This window comes from Engystomops pustulosus, chromosome 1 (assembly GCF_040894005.1).
Source record: "Engystomops pustulosus chromosome 1, aEngPut4.maternal, whole genome shotgun sequence".
NCBI lineage: Eukaryota > Metazoa > Chordata > Amphibia > Anura > Leptodactylidae > Engystomops > Engystomops pustulosus.
In genome coordinates this window covers 20,764,643-20,782,218 of record NC_092411.1, presented here as the reverse complement: position 1 = coordinate 20,782,218, position 17,576 = coordinate 20,764,643, and the positions used below count along the sequence as shown (strand labels likewise).

Below are 17,576 nucleotides of genomic sequence, written 5' to 3'. Positions count from 1 at the left end.
TCTCTCAGAGCGACGAGGGGTCGAATCCCTCGTTTCCACGATCTGTGAGGGTCTTCGTACTGAGACCACCACTGATCAGCAAGTTAGGGCCTAACTTGTCTTCATGGGAAAACCCCTTTAAGAACAACCGACTTACAGACGACCCCTACTTACAAACGGACCTCTGGATGTTGGTAATTTACTGTACTTTAGTCCTAGGCTACAATAAACATCTATAACAGTTATCACAGGCGTCTAATGAAGCTTTATTGTTAATCCCGGTTCTTATGACAATTCAACATGCTTAAAATACAATTGTCACAGAACAAAAAAATAATTGTAACCCCAGACAAAATTTAAAATATACACTTCTGACTTACATACAAATTCAACTTAAGAACAAACCTACAGACCCTATGTTGTATGTAACCTGGGGTAACCCTGTATATGGCAGTTTTGCTATGCGCGCCACTAACATTACAGATCTGCATAACTACAAATCCTGGAACCTTATATAAACTCCAGGCTGGCATGATAATGGAGTGTTGCTCCCCAATGACATCACAGAAAATATATGATCTGAGCCAATATGTTACGCCGGTGCCAAAATGCCTTTGGCAGCATTGAAACCCAAAGTCGGGCAAACATGACACTTCTCATCTCATTTTTACACGGGAGGAGTCAAGATTGCAGGGGAAGTGTCAATCCAGCAGCACCTGTTCTATAGCACCTACAATCATGCTGCTGGTGTCATTAAAAGGCAAGAATCACATCTTTCAAATGTCATCAAGATTTAGGTTCTGAGCTACAGAATTGAACATACAGGCAGTTAAAAAAAAATAGGCATGAACTGGATCTTTATCTTCAGCTTACATATCCAACTATGTCTTTAGAAGTCTGTATTTCTGGTTCTGTAATTCACAAGTCTACAAACCTGAAAGAGGAGATCCTGACACACAAATCTTGTTTCTAGGTACTATAGAAGAGAAGACAGTGGCTTCTAAAGTGATACTACCCCCGCAACCACTAAATTTGGCTCATGTCGCGTAAAGAGGTTGAGAAGAGTCATATTTGCTTGAAACAGATTTGGAAGAGATTTGTTATAGGTCATGGGCTGAGATTTCACATACAATAGGAGATTTATAAAGGACATTTACATACACTAACTGAGCTGGATAGGAGTCTTAATAGTCCTCTATCTGGGACTGTTTTAACCATAACTGGCATAGATAACTACAACCTATTAAGAAAAACCCCTTGACAAAGGCAGCTTGCTGAAACGTTTGCCGGGGTGTCAGTCATCCGGGTAGACGCACCAAACCTAGTGCCAGGTAATTAATGCTTTATTTTACCTATCCGTTATGTCAAATCTGGGTTAAAACCTAATGACAGATCCCCTTTAAAACTGGCCAAACACATAATAAAGCGGACTCCTTATGAATATGCTTAGTCAGCCAAGGATGCATTTATTGACTCTTGCTAGAAGGGGGAAGCTGTACCCATAACCATCTTACAGTGAAAGGGGGAGGGATGACAAAAAGTTTTATAAAGTATAAAGATGATTAAACACCAACACCTAATGTATATGGGGACGTCAGGGAAGAATGGTAGACACTTGCAATGAAGTGCTAAGAAAAAAACTTTCCCAACCAGTAAGACGGACTCTTGCTTGTAGATGGACAGGTAAACCCTGATGTTTTTAGATGAAATGTAAGAGATTAGTGCAGACGCTCACACCTCGGAGGCGACATGTGAAGGCTTGTCATGAGTAGCACCAAGGAAACAAAGAAAGTCCGAAGGCTGAGCCGTAACCACGTGGAGGTGACAAGGCGCACGGCCACCAGGAACACGCACACCTGAGACACAGGTAACACTGCTATCAAACACTCAAAGAGATCGGGTCACATCACACAAGACTGTCAACAGGTATTACATAGCAGGGAAGAAGAAGTACACACTCAGCGACACCTCCTAAATACAAAATATTGGGGACATTTCTATCCACATTCAGCATTTCCTAGTGAAAAGAACATATTGGGCAAGGCCACAGGGTTAATGTAAGATCTATTACACGGGGGTGAAAAGAAACCCCCTATAGTGTCTGACTGCCAGGCTGACAACTCTCCCCATTCAGTTATCACAAGTTAAATATATGTCCTCTATCGAATATTCCATAGCCTTTCCAGCACATATGAAGAGGAAGAAAAAAATCATTAGACAAAATCTATATTGGAATTTTACAGTGCCATGCGAAAGTATTCGCCCCCTTTAAATTTTTCAACCTTTTGCCACATTTCAGGTTTAAAACAAAGAAGAAAAATTTAATTTTTTTTGGGGGGGGGGGGGGTAGAAATTCAACAATCGTGAAATGGAACAAAATGTATTGGATTTTTAAAAACTTGTTAAAAAAATTATAAAAGTGGGCCGTGCAATATTAATGCTTTGTAGCTCTGCCTTTTGCTGCGGTTACAGCTGCAGTCGCTTGGGGTATCAGGTCTCTATCAGTTTTGCACATTGGAGAACAGCCGGAGCTCAGTGAGGTCGGATAAAGCGTTTGTGAGCAGCAGTTTTCAGCTCTTTCCACAGGTTCTAAATTGGATTCAGGTTTGGACTGTGATTGGCCGTTCTAACACCTGGATATGGTTATTTGTGAACCTTCCATTGTAGATTTTGCTTTATTTTCAGACCTGAATACAATCGAAAATCAAACCATCAAAATCCATCATGGTAAACCAGGGACACTTAGAAACCAGGCACCGTGACCATAGTGATCTTCTTATACTTATCCATAGCATTAATCTAAAATCAACTTTTATAATAATGCTAATGAGCCTAAAGTGTTTTGGAGGGTGTAACCAGTGCCCCCTGTACCGTAGCTGTTGCACTGTGCAGGAAAACATCCTTTTTATACTTTTTGAGATTACATCAGACAGAGGGAGGGGAAGTGCTGAGGGCGAATAGGGCAAAGAGGAACAGTATAACAGCCTGTGAAGCTACAGCACATATGGGGTCATAAGCATCATTTTAAAAGTTACTTTTAGAAGGAAATCGGCCATGGATAAAAAATTAAGATTACCATAGTCATGGTGCATGGATCTATGAGTAAGTGTCCCTGGTTTAAGGGAAGGATGGATTTTTACAGTAGATTTCCTAAAAATTCTAATTCATTGTAGTTCCAACAATCAGGAAGCAATGGACAAGGGAAGAGAAAGGACGCAGTGTCTGTAACCTCAATACAGACTTTATAAGCAGCAGAAATCACAACTAAAGACCCCTTACATTTGAATTACGTTACATCAGACATGACCCAAAAGCTCAGCATCAAAGCTGAATCTCGCACAGATTTACCAACGCAGAAATAACCGTGCACAAATCCCAAACATATTACAGTATGACCCTGCTGCTCATACACTCACCCGAGGTGGGAAATTTTACTTATTACAATTCAAAGGGCTAAATCTATGTGCAATTCCCTAAAAAACCTATTTAAAAAAAAATAATAATTTCCTGCAGACAATCCAGTGCAGCATCTCACTTCAAATTAGATTTTCTGCATGACACTACCACATAGGACCATGAAAGAAACAAAAACTAAAAGGTGTTACACTAGACAATACTCAGTTAGTTAATTAGGCCATTTGCTGATGACAGGTTCCCTTTAAGGTTCACATCCCAAAATTAAAATCCGAAGATTCATTTCCACTGAAGGGCAAAAAATGCAGTGTCCAGTTGTATTATCTTTGTCCACCATTGAGATATGACTTTGTAGGCTCTGTCATCTCCAGGCCTAAACACAAAGTGTTCTAGTATTTTATAATGCAGAGACATAGCAGGACATTAAAGGGGTATTCTCGTCTGGGCACTCACATTCAGTTTGATTAATCTGCCATTAATAAACATTTCTTCAATTAGATGTTATTAAAAAAAATGTTCCTGTGTGAAGATAATTTTCCATAGATGTAGCCATATGGTCCCTTAGAAACGAGATGGCTTCCTCGGATACGGCCACCTCTGCCTGAGAGATTGCACAAATAAACAAAAAGTTTTTGTATATGAAATATCTGAGAATAATACATGTCTTGCAGCCGTCCTGTGGTAATGATCGCTGAATCCTGGTGGTCAGGCAAGGCTCAATAGTGCATGTCTGGCCACTGCTGCCTAAATGTGACGTGGTCGTAACCGAGGAAGCCATCTCGTTTCTAAGGGACAACATGGCTATGTTTATGGGAAATTATCTTCACACAGAAACATTTTTTTTAATAACATCCAATTAAAGAAATGTTTATATATGGATGATTAATGAAACTGAATGTGAATGCCGAGACGAGAATACCCCTTTAAACCTCTAGTAAAATAATGCAGTACCAGGATCAAGGACAGTAAACCAAGCACCAAGCCCTTACATACAGGTGTGTCTCCCCTTTAGCAGGATCCGTTCTCATCTTTGCATCTTTTTTTTTTCTTTACAAAAAAAAAAAAATTTGCAAACTAGCCCAAGGGGCTCCGGGCTCCATAACTGTCAATTAAGCCCAAAGACCCTAAGGCTTATTTTTATCATTTTTTTTTGTTTTTAAACAAGGGTATAAGAAGCTCAAAGAAGAGAGGATCCTGCCAGAGGGGGCACACATCAATGTGCTTGCTTTACAGCCCTTCATCCTAGTGGTAAATGTCCTTTAAAGGGGTTATCCGAGTTTAAAAATTTTTTTATGGCCGGGCTGGGGAGGGCTAGTTAAACATAATAAACATGTACTTACCTCCTCCCGCGCCGCGGTCCCTTCCCTTGTAAACAAACAGGGGCACGGAAGCCGCGCACAGGGAGCTTCCGGTCCGCGATGTGGACGGCTCCTCCCATGCGTCCCTATCTCTCAGCGTTGTAAGCGCTGGAAGATGGTGCGCATGGGAGCATCCGGCCGGCCGGAAGCTCCCTGTGCGCCCTTGTACTTTAACCGGCACACGGAGAAGACGGGCCGCGGCGCGGGACATCGGCAGCACTGGAGGTGGTAAGTACATGTTTATTGTGTTTAAATAGCCCTCCCCAGCCATAAAAAATTTTTTAAACCCAGATAACCCCTTTAAGCCATAGTGACATTGGATTTTACAGCATCATCGTGTCATGGGCGGTATGAGAAATGTGGCTTCCAAATCCTGGACCACTCTTGGTTGCCTAAACCGTCTCCAATATATGATTTAGCTACAGATATAAATTGTGATTGCGCGAGGTGCCGCCAACTGATTCTGTATAACCAGATGAACCCCTTTAATCGATGATTATTACAGTTTTCAGAGACAGAAAACACAAGTCTCCTGCTCTTAAAGGAAATAATCCTAGATTATCTTATATTTGTTATCCACTGCTTCCATTATAAAATAAACTTTAAAAATTATTCTAATGAGCCAGAGGGCGTGTGGGGAGTCCCAAGGGAGCTATGGCAAGGGGAGACAATGTAACAGCCTGCAAAACTGCAGCATGGGGGGGGCGCGCTCTGGTAACACCCCCAGGAGCCATTCAACACAAACAAGATAACTCTACTATAAGACTTTCCAAATGACACATTCTGGCCCTGATGCAAAAAAGTCAAAGGGTTAAAGTGCTAGACTAACCATCTCAGTATCAAAAGGTGCTGCAGAAGTGTCTTGTTGAAGTAAGGAAACCCCCTACAATCTAGATAAGAAGCAAAAAGTTGCCCTGCTCATATAAAGCAGCCAGAACTCAGCAGCAAACACTTTACATCTGTGTTGTGAGTACAAAAGACACCGAAGGGGAAGGAAGGGGGATATGTAGTCACCAGCGAGAAGGATCACGTGATTACAGACAAGGGGACAGAAGGAAGCAAGCTTCTCCCATCACACGAAGCATCGCATCCCTGCGTCGCGGTGTGATGATGAAAACAGTTTCCAGGGGAGGAGGAGGCATCTATACAGTGGGGAGGGGGCAGCCTTCTCCTTTCCCAGGGCTTCCTTTTATACTCTGTTTTCAGTCAACTTGGAGCCGAGCCAGAACCTGATCTGGGAATGCACAGGAGGGTGGGAGGAAGGGAGGGGACAGGCAGATCTAAGGACATGGGTGTGAATAGCGCCCTAACCCCTTAGTTACCGGAACACAATTCAACTTTGCATTACTGCTCCTAGAGATCCAGCAGTGGAGGGGTTAAGAGGGCAGAACCGCAGCTGCTGCCCCCCCACCTATTGCAGTTTAAGGTGCATATGCACGCCCCAGGCCCCAGCGAGCCCCCAGCTGGAGCAGCCAGCACAAAAGACAAGTAGATTAGAGGGAAGAGCGAGGCAGAGCCAGACGGGGAGGCCGGGTTACAAGAGAGGGGAGGTCAGCCTGTGACCACCGCAAATCTAGAGAAAGAGCCAGGCTGCTGCGCGTGTCCTCAGCTGTGTGAGCACAAGACCAGGAGGACATCCCGGAAAAACAAACCAAATAGGCAGAAAGGACACCCAAAGTGCAAACCAAGAAAGGGCTCCTGTGATGGGCTAATAACCCATGTCCCCCTCTGCTACCCATGATTTATTTATTAGCTCCCGATGCACACAATGAGGCCGCCTGCGCCCCCATAGCCTTACTGGTTACTCAACCATTGTCCTAATCCAAGTGACCAGCGGAGAACAAAAGGTCATGCGTGTGTTACATGTATTAACAACAAAGACACTCAAAAAAACTACACTTCAGAGGAGTTTCATAAGCTTAGGACAATATGGTGTGACCGAATACACAGATTACAGTGCCCTGCCCCAAAAGCCTAATAATGGCCAGGTCCAGAATACACAGCTGTGATGTAGTGCAGAGTCTATGAACACTGGAAACTTTGTATCTAGAAAGACCCCTCCTCCGGTAACATCACACACAACAACAAGCTGCAAAGTGCAACAATGAAACATCCGAGACCTGATACGAATTCTACAAAACACCACACAGCACGCAGTAACGTACCCTGGAATTATTTCACCCCCACATCTTTCCTGCTGGAGGACACCTTCACCCTGAGGTCACCCAGAACGCTCCACCAGTTGTTTCATATCTGACCCACAAACTTGGCATGGAGCGACGTCCCGCGGCCCACATCTCTAATGTCTTATACCAAATAATATTTACCAAATGCTAAACAGGTTCTGCCAAAGTTTTCTATTGTAGCACATAAATAATATCAAATAGATGAAGAGATCAAGTACTAAGAGGACTCTGCATGGGAAAGTTTCTGAGCCCTGGTCTACGACACGTCTGTCCGTATTCACAAGATGCATGGGTGCCATAGTTTATTCAAAAACCAAATCAATGATGAAACCCACTCCACAAAACCCATGCACTCTTCTACCCTCAATCGTTGTGCTACATTTGTTGCTGCTATTGGCATTTACTCTTTTCTCCTACATAGATTGTTATGTTTCGTTTCATTTGTTTCAACAACCGAAGCCTTACAGTGTCCATTTGTGTATAAATTTGTGTCTTTGTTGTGTTATACCCGATGAAGAGACCTGAGTAGTCTTAAAGGGGTTTTCCACCAATCGGGCCTTACTTGCCAATTGGTGGGGGTCTCAGCGATGAGACCCCACAGATCACAAGAACAAGGGGACTGATGTACCCAAATGGGAACCCTCGTCTCTCTCCCTGAGATGATCGGAGCAGGCAGTCACACATGGCCGGGGTCACCCTTTCATCGCTATGGAGCCGACAGAGATTACGAGCACCATACTTTGCCATCTCCACCACTTTCATATAGATTAACCGTGCAGCCCGGCCATGTGTGACCGGAGGCTCTGCTCATCAATAAGACCCCCACCAATCAGTAAATTAGACCCTATACGGTTGATGGGGCCTAACTTGTTCCGTGGGAAAACCCCTTTAAAGCTGGCAATCGTCATCCTTTATAGTTAGCCAATAAAAGGTATTAACAACCGAGGACACAACTTATCTAACCACCAATTGTTAAAGATTCACAAGCACCCCTTTAAAACTTCCAGAATTGGGGTAAGTCATGGTAAACGCACATTTCCCCAATACCACAAAGCAGATTTGTTGCAAAACTTCAGAAGGGCTTCAAGAAGTCCACATGTGGCCAGCTAAAACAATCCCATTCAGAAGTACAGCAGGGGACAGGTTTTTAGTTCAAATCAAAGCCACTGTGTGCAAATACATGCCAAACCTCCTGCATTGAATATTTTCCGTGCCAATCCAATTGTTTACTGTGGACGCAGACCGGAAGAAGAAATGCTCATAAAAAAAGTCCTATTCTAGTCCAGATGGCAAATAAAATGATTTTTTCCACCCTTCACCAGGCTGCAACCAATTTACTTATGTACAGTGAGCGAAGCCTCGGGAGCACCATAAAGTGCAGACATGACACACAAATCTGATGCCTTGTATAGATTTAGGACACTTATGCTATGGGACCATATGAGCCATGTACTGCCCCTTCAATCTCCTGTACCAGGTATAACATCAGTGATCAAAGCCACTTAGAAGTAACTTTTTATATAATCTGCTGGAATAACCAATATACACATATTCTTCAGCCCTTCATGTGATCATAAGAAGCTGTGGATTACTATTCTGCAGTATTATAAATGATTTCCTCTTGTCTATATCATAGGATGATAGTAGGATATCAATAGTTACAGGAGCCAGGCAAAGGTTTACAGGTGCACAGAGCATTGATCTCATGTCCATCACCAACAGAGCTAAGAAAATACAAGGCAATGGAGTATATTCACATCTAGTGCTGCCCGTATACAGCATCACAGGTTACACCAGTCCTAAACCTCCACTGGAAGAAACTAGACGGCCCTGTATCCCTCTCCCGTTTTCAACAAATTCCATGATTTCATATACGGAGGTCAACCCATCATTGACACTTCTTCCTTACAATTCAACAGTTCCTACGCAGTAAATGAGCCCCCCAATCTAGTCACATGACATCAGTAGTTGTGATCGCTGGGTGTCCCATCACATTGACCCTTTGCACAGACATTTATCATTTATGGACAATCCATATACTGCCATACACAGATTCCTAGCAATGATCCCACTAGAAATATTCCGCACTTTCCCTGGAGTCCTGTAGTACAATGACGATCCTTACATAGGTTTCTATTGTTATAAAGGTTTCTACTACTATACCAACAAAGGCCCCATAATTATATTATATTGGAAATCGCAAAGGTTATTCTGGACGAGAGAGACTTTACTAAATACATGTCATGTAGTTTATTAATCTATCTTCTCAGAGTATAGACAAACTGATAGGTCATCATCCTATAGAGATGAGCCCATCTCCATACATATACATACACACAATACATGGATAGGTCATCATCCTATAGAGATGAGCCCTTCTCCATACATATACATACACACAATACATGGATAGGTCATCCTGTAGAGATGAGCCCTTCTCCATACATATACACAATACATGGATAGGTCATCATCCTATAGAGATGAGCCCTTCTCCATACATATACATACACACAATACATGGATAGGTCATCATCCTATAGAGATGAGCCCTTCTCCATACATATACATACACACAATACATGGATAGGTCATCATCCTGTAGAGATGAGCCCTTCTCCATAAATATACATACACTGTACTATACATATTCAGGTAGGTCATCATACTACAGCTGTTCCACTCACGTAACACTATTCAAGTCAGACAAAACATATTCTGAGAAAAACAAACCCCACTGAGGTAGAAGCCATTTCCTTTATTATGAGGGTAAAGTTCTTCCCGACACCAAAACTCCTCATAATAAATCCCTGCATCCAACCCCCTACCAACCCCATTTATTTATCCATAGCTATAAGAGGGGTTGTGTTAAGCACATTCCATAAAAAAAAAAAAATTATATTGTTTGTGTAGTGAAAAGTTATTAAATTTTCCAATACACTTTCTGTATCAATTCCTTGCACTTTTGTAATTCTCTGCTTTTTGTCATTTTATAGGAAGCTCCATCCGGTGTATGGCTCGATAGCATCACACAGGTTTGGTTACACTGTTATAATGAGCCATGCATCTGTGTGACAACAGTGTAACCAAAGCTGTGTGATGCCATCGAGCCACACACCGGAGTGACATCACATGACCATGGACCAGTGTTTATCTACAGGAAGTAAACAATGAAGCTTCCTATAAAAATACAAAAAGCTGAGAATTTTAAAAAAGCATGAGAATTTGATACAGAAAGTGTATTGGAAAATGCAATAACTTTTCATTACACAAACAATATTAATTATTTGCTGTAATGTGCTTAAAGTGGACAACAGCTCTAAGTCTCCTTCAGTCAAACTATAAATATTACAGCCGCAGGGTCACTTAGTTGGTGTTTTTTTTTTTTTTTTTTTTAAATCTGCAGACATTTAAAGAAACTAAAAATCTTATACTTGCCTTCACCTCCATCTCTGCTTACCACAGGTCTATGTACCCAGACGCTGCAGCAGTGATGTCATGTGACCTGTGCAGCCAATCACCACTTTAAGGGCTCTTTCAGATGGGCTTTTATTTTTTACATCAGCACACTACCCTTATTTTTTGCATCGATTTCTATGGGTCTGTTCACATGTCTGTTTTGTGCACACTGAGGAGAAAAAAAAAAATTGGAGAGGCCAGCGTTATATTCTGGCAAGCAGACCACGGACCTCCATAGAAGTCAATGTATCCACAGGATAAAAAAAAAAAAAAAAAAAAAAACGACGCACATGGATGACATCCCTAGGCTGTCCGTTTTTTCTCAAATAATGCTAGGCAACCCAGAGGGCAGAAAACACATTGGTGAACCATCCATTTTTGTGGATGTGAAATCAAAAAACGGATGACAAATAGATGTGGAAAAAAAAAAAAAAACTTGTGTATACAATATGGACTGCACACGGATATCACACGTCCGCATTTCTCCGGACACGTCCATCTTAATGAGCCTTAAGCCGGATCAAGCTATGTATGTGATGTCACAGATAAATCCTGTGTACTAACTAGCTGCTGCCAGTTAAAAAAAATAAATTAAAATCCCATACAACCGCACATTCCTCATGTCTTTTCCCCAGACCACACTAGAATATATCATCTAGATCATTACCATTAGTTTATGTCTACAAAAGACCAAAACGCTATTTTCTGAAGCAGAAAATCTCACCACATGTGACACGTAGAAATTTCACAAGCAATATTTTTTTTGCACTGCAAAGGGTCAATTCCGCAGGTCAGCCTGAACAAGATTTATCAATATTTCATTAACTTTTCATGGTGCTTTAAGCTGACAATATAGTGCACGCAAGTAAATCTGCAGTGAGAGAACATAACCCTAGCTGCGCACTTTGTAAATTGTCATGCAGAAAATCTGCATGAAAATCCACATGAGGATTACAAGCGGATTTGTCTATTTTGTGTTGGAAAAACCACACTTGCAAAGATCCGCTAAAACGCACAAGAAAAGTGACACGATCATTTATGTTATTTTCTGCACGGAATAAAACGCATTGTCTAGATTACCTTTTTCCATATCACATTCATTTTAATGCACAAAACACGATTAAAGTTTCCGCTGAATATATGCATGGGAAAAAAAAAATCTCTGCGGAATTTTAGATGGAATTTGGAAGGAACCCGCAGCAGAGAAGTGACCCACTCTGGCTAAAATAATCTACAAAAATCTGTACACGTGATTCACCTTTGGAGTGTGTTCCTGAAGGACTGTGCAGAAAATCTGCAGCATTTTACAGCAGGAGTAAAGCAGAATCCATTTAGAAACTGGATTTGAGGGGTACAAGCACACGTGCAGTCTAGATCTGCAGCACGTCAGGTGTCGTCGCTCAGTCCACGCTTTGGCCTTTTGCAAAGAGCAAGACCGGAAAACTTCAGCATTTGTAGAAAGCAAAATGTAAAGCGCTTGCCCTTGGTCTGTGTTCATACAACCATAATATGACCATCAACATCAAAGGGACCTGGAGGTGCAGGGCAGTACCACAGACCACAAATCCAGACACATTAAAGGCAGCGTGAATCCGGTCGTTAGTGCTCTTTACTCTGCTGCAGCATTTTAGTTGGGCACCTATATTATTATTACTACAGTCCAGCGCTGCACTAGCAGCAATGTAGTAATAGCATAGAGAATAAAAAAAACTACAGTAAATCTATATTATTACACATAACATTTCTTATTATTAGATCTATTATATGTACAAATTATATAAGTAATTACTACTCCACAGGTCTTGAGTATATAAATGTACATGCTGATATCAGTCCAGAAACACTATTATAGAATCCACCTTCATAGAAGGGGTAAATATAAAACAATAGTGTGTACTATGTGTGTATAATATTATATTTCCATTCCCGCATTAATGTATAATATTATTCCAGCCTTGCACTGGTGGATTATATTATTATTATTCCAGCCTTGCACTGGTGAATTATATTATTATTATTCCAGCCTTGCACTGGTGGATTATATTACTATTATTCCAGCCTTGCACTGGTGGATTATATTACTATTATTCCAGCCTTGCACTGGTGGATTATATTATTATTATTACAGCCTTGCACTAGTAGATATTATTATTACTGCCTTGCACTAGTAGATTGTATTATTATTACTGCCTTGCACTAATGGATTATATTATTATTACTGCCTTGCACTAGTAGATTATATTATTATTACTGCCTTGCACTAGTAGATTATACTATTACTGCCTTGCACTAGTAGATTATACTATTATTACTGCCTTGCACTAGTAGATTATACTATTATTACTGCCTTGCACTAGTAGATTATACTATTATTACTGCCTTGCATTAGTAGATTATATTCTTATTAGTGCCTTGCACTGGTAGATTATATTCTTATTACTGCCTTGCACTAGTAGATTATATTCTTATTACTGCCTTGCACTAGTAGATTATATTCTTATTACTGCCTTGCACTAGTGGATTATATTCTTATTACTGCCTTGCACTAGTGGATTATATTATTATTACTGCCTTGCACTAGTGGATTATATTATTATTACTGCCTTGCACTAGTGGATTATACTATTATTACTGCCTTGCACTAGTGGATTATACTATTAATACTGCCTTGCACTGGTAGATTATATTATTATTATTACAGCCTTGCACTAGTAGATTATATTCTTATTACTGCCTTGCACTAGTAGATTATATTCTTATTACTGCCTTGCACTAGTAGATTATATTCTTATTACTGCCTTGCACTAGTGGATTATATTATTATTACTGCCTTGCACTAGTGGATTATACTATTATTACTGCCTTGCACTAGTAGATTATACTATTATTACTGCCTTGCACTAGTAGATTATACTATTATTACTGCCTTGCACTGGTAGATTATATTATTATTATTACAGCCTTGCACTAGTAGATTATATTCTTATTACTGCCTTGCACTAGTAGATTATATTCTTATTACTGCCTTGCACTAGTAGATTATATTCTTATTACTGCCTTGCACTAGTGGATTATATTCTTATTACTGCCTTGCACTAGTGGATTATATTCTTATTACTGCCTTGCACTAGTGGATTATATTATTATTACTGCCTTGCACTAGTGGATTATATTATTATTACTGCCTTGCACTAGTAGATTATACTATTATTACTGCCTTGCACTAGTAGATTATACTATTATTACTGCCTTGCACTGGTAGATTATATTATTACAGCCTTGCACTAGTAGATTATATTATTATTACTGCCTTGCACTAGTAGATTATATTCTTATTACTGCCTTGCACTAATGGATTATATTCTTATTACTGCCTTGCACTAGTGGATTATATTATTATTACTGCCTTGCACTAGTAGATTATACTATTATTACTGCCTTGCACTAGTAGATTATACTATTATTACTGCCTTGCACTGGTAGATTAAATTATTACAGCCTTGCACTAGTAGATTATATTATTATTACTGCCTTGCACTAGTAGATTATATTCTTATTACTGCCTTGCACTAATGGATTATATTCTTATTACTGCCTTGCACTAGTGGATTATATTATTATTACTGCCTTGCACTAGTAGATTATACTATTATTACTGCCTTGCACTAGTGGATTATATTATTATTATTACTGCCTTGCACTAGTAGATTATACTATTATTACTGCCTTGCACTGGTAGATTATACTATTATTACTGCCTTGCACTAGTAGATTATACTATTATTACTGCCTTGCACTAGTAGATTATACTATTATTACTGCCTTGCACTAGTAGATTATACTATTATTACTGCCTTGCACTAGTAGATTATACTATTATTACTGCCTTGCACTAGTAGATTATACTATTATTACTGCCTTGCACTAGTAGATTATACTATTATTGCTGCCTTGCACTAGTAGATTATACTATTATTACTGCCTTGCACTAGTAGATTATACTATTATTACTGCCTTGCACTAGTAGATTATACTATTATTACTGCCTTGCACTAGTAGATTATACTATTATTACTGCCTTGCACTGGTAGATTATATTCTTATTACTGCCTTGCACTAGTAGATTATATTATTACTACTGCCTTGCACTAGTAGATTATATTATTACTACTGCCTTGCACTAGTGGATTATATTATTATTACTGCCTTGCACTAGTGGATTATATTATTATTACTGCCTTGGACTAGTGGATTATATTATTATTACTGCCTTGCACTAGTGGATTATACTATTACATCCTCAAACAGTTGTACTATAATTTTATTACCGCCTTCCACTGGTGTATTATATTATAGTTAATTGTATTAGAAGCCAGTACTGGTGCACAATTACAAGAGTAAGACATATGAGAATATTACAGCCCAGCACTAGAGTGTTATACTAGCTCTGGGCTGTGATACTATTATACCATTACATCCCATGTGAGGAGTATAATAACAACACCGGTGTGTTGTACTAAAGTTTTGCACTAGATTGTTACAGTCTAATAAATAGATGATACTTAGTGATAACAGTAACAGTGTAATAATATTATAGTCAGCTGTGGAGTATAATAATAATAACACCACACACCTCCTACACGTAGTCCTGCACTGGTGTCAGCAGTATAATACACCGGTGCCTATTATAATATGATTACACTACAGCCCGGTGTGTGGGGGCGGCTGGAGGTCACCTCTATCCGCGGGCTCCGGTCTGCGCTGCCCCGGGGCCCCGTGCTGTCAGCAGCCGCCCCCGCAGCACGTCCCGCAGCCGGAGCCCGCAGCGGCCTAGCCGAGGCCCAGGCGCCCCCCCTGTCCGTGCACATCGTCCGCCCTGAGCCCCCCCGCTCCCCGGCGTGCTATTTACCTGAGCGGCAGGCTGTGAGTGCGGCCTCCAGTCCGGGCCGCTGGGGGGAGCCGATCCTCCGTCACTCCGGGCCTGGCGCTGAGGATAATCCGGACATGAAGAGAGAGGGGGAGCGGGGAAGGAGCCGATCCCTTCTCCTCCGCCTCCTCCTTCCCCGGGCCTGCCCCCCTCCCTCCCGCCTGAGCCGGGAACCAACAGAGGGAAGGGGGAACACTGCGGCCTCCCGCCCGCCGCACACGTACACCGCCCGGCCAACTATCCGGACACCTCTCCCGTCAGGCCGCGGCGCTCCGGGCACTGTCCTCACAGCGGGCGTCACGCTCTTCCCCCGCCCCGGGCACACACGGAGCGCGGCTCCGAGGGAGAAGAGGGCGCAGGGGGCTGGCGGAGGGAGGAGTCCGGGCACAGCGCGGCGGCCGCTCCGGGGTAATCGGGATCCGCTTCTCCCTCACACAGAACAAAATGCCGACCGGAAGTGCACAAGCACGAAGGACTCCCTCCACCGGCGCCAAACCGCCGCGCAGCCAGCGCCACTTCCGCTGTGTGAGAGAGCGACCCCGAGCGGCCGACACACGCACTTCCGGGGAGGAGAGAGAGAGCGCCCGCTACCGGCCGGGGAGAGCAGCGGCACCGGGGTATATACATCACAGCACCAGGAAATATACTGTATATATACACTGCAGCCTGGCCACCAGGATATATACTGTATATATACACTGCAGCCTGACCACCAGGATATATACTGTATATATACACTGCAGCCTGACCACCAGGGTATATACTGTATATATACACTGCCGCCTGACCACCAGGGTATATACTGTATATATACACTGCAGCCTGACCACCAGGGTATATACTGTATATATACACTGCAGCCTGACCACCAGGGTATATACTGTATACATACACTGCAGCCTGACCACCAGGGTATGAACTGTATATATACACTGCAGCCTGACCACCAGGATATATATACTGTATATATACTCTGCAGCCTGACCACCAGGATATATACTGTACATATACACTGCCGCCTGACCACCAGGGTATATACTGTATATATACACTGCAGCCTGACCACCAGGGTATATACTGTATATATACACTGCAGCCTGACCACCAGGATATATACTGTATATATACACTGCCGCCTGACCACCAGGGTATATACTGTATATATACACTGCAGCCTGACCACCAGGGTATATACTGTATATATACACTGCAGCCTGACCACCAGGGTATATACTGTATATATACACTGCAGCCTGACCACCAGGATATATATACTGTATATATACACTGCAGCCTGACCACCAGGGTATGAACTGTATATATACACTGCAGCCTGACCACCAGGATATATATACTGTATATATACACTGCAGCCTGACCACCAGGATATGTACTGTATATATACACTGCAGCCTGACCACCAGGATATATACTGTATATATACACTGCAGCCTGACCACCAGGATATATATACTGTATATATACACTGCAGCCCGACCACCAGGGTATATACTGTATATATACACTGCAGCCCGACCACCAGAATATATACTGTATATATACACTGCAGCCTGACCACCAGGATATATACTGTATATATACACTGCAGCCTGACCACCAGGATATATACTGTATATATACACTGCAGCCTGACCACCAGGATATATACTGTATATATACACTGCAGTCTGACCACCAGGATATATACACTGCAGCCTGACCACCAGGATATATACTGTATATATACACTGCAGCCTAACCACCAGGATATATACACTGCAGCCTGACCACCAGGATATATACTGTATATATACACTGCAGCCTGACCACCAGGATATATACACTGCAGCCTGACCACCAGGATATATACTGTATATATACACTGCAGCCTGACCACCAGGATATATATACTGTATATATACACTGCAGCCTGACCACCAGGATATATACTGTATATATACACTGCCGCCTGACCACCAGGGTATATACTGTATATATACACTGCAGCCTGACCACCAGGGTATATACTGTATATATACACTGCAGCCTGACCACCAGGGTATATACTGTATATATACACTGCAGCCTGACCACCAGGATATATATACTGTATATATACACTGCAGCCTGACCACCAGGGTATGAACTGTATATATACACTGCAGCCTGACCACCAGGATATATATACTGTATATATACACTGCAGCCTGACCACCAGGATATGTACTGTATATATACACTGCAGCCTGACCA

At 41.8% G+C, this 17,576-nt stretch overlaps 1 protein-coding gene across 2 annotated transcripts in view; it reads right to left on the bottom strand.

The window, feature by feature from the left end:
• The window catches only part of NIPBL (NIPBL cohesin loading factor), a 72,804-nt gene extending 56,951 nt beyond the window's left edge, over positions 1–15,853 (bottom strand). For both annotated transcript variants that reach the window (XM_072135128.1, XM_072135136.1), the window contains exon 1: positions 15,306–15,853. The gene's annotated coding sequence lies outside the window, so the exon portion shown is untranslated. The remainder of the gene's footprint in view (positions 1–15,305) is intronic.
• Positions 15,854–17,576: the final 1,723 nt, after the last annotated feature.